This window comes from Octopus bimaculoides, chromosome 8, assembly GCF_001194135.2.
Source record: "Octopus bimaculoides isolate UCB-OBI-ISO-001 chromosome 8, ASM119413v2, whole genome shotgun sequence".
In the NCBI taxonomy this organism is placed as follows: domain Eukaryota; kingdom Metazoa; phylum Mollusca; class Cephalopoda; order Octopoda; family Octopodidae; genus Octopus; species Octopus bimaculoides.
In genome coordinates, this window is record NC_068988.1 from 15529528 (window position 1) to 15530214 (window position 687).

Below are 687 nucleotides of genomic sequence, written 5' to 3' on the forward strand. Positions count from 1 at the left end.
GGTGGTGGTGGTGGTGGTGGTGGTGGTGTTGGTTGTTGTGGTGGTTGTGGTGATAATTTAACAAGGCTCCGCTTGCAAGGTCATGCGCTGTTTATCTTGATATGAGATCACCGTGTCGAGCACATATGGTTGTGATGCATGTTTCTGGTATACACCCTTATCAGACGGGTAGTCATAATGGGTATATTGGGCTTCTTATATTTGTACCCAGAGTCACTTTGATGACGTTTGCTGCTCTCTCATTCAATAATAATCATTACAATTATCACAGTATATCGAATTAATTATTTGAATAGAATATATTTATCAGTAACATATTCAAAACAAGTTCAACAAGAACAGATAATTGTCATCTGGATTTATCTAAAGATGTTAACATTGATAAATATATAAGCAGTTTTGTTTTGTCAAGGTAACATTGTTAAACAGGTATCAGGTCACGTTAAAAGTGGCTCCTTGTGTTTTATAGTTTGAAAGACAGGCGACGTTTCTCGTAGTTCTCAATTTCATCGTGAAAGTGGGAAGAAAAGAACAGAATGAGAGAAAAACATCAAAATTTAATACCATCTCTAAACAGTGTGTGTGTGTGTGTGTGTGTGCGTGTGTGTGTGCGTGTGTGTGTGCGTGTGTGTGTGTGTGTAATATATAATTTATATATACATACATACATACATACATACATATATA

At 36.2% G+C, this 687-nt stretch overlaps 1 protein-coding gene across 2 annotated transcripts in view; it reads right to left on the minus strand.

The window, feature by feature from the left end:
* LOC106867498 (uncharacterized) overlaps nucleotides 1-687 on the minus strand; it is a 51505-nt gene that overhangs the window by 49940 nt on the left and 878 nt on the right. The gene's annotated exons all lie outside the window — the stretch shown is intronic.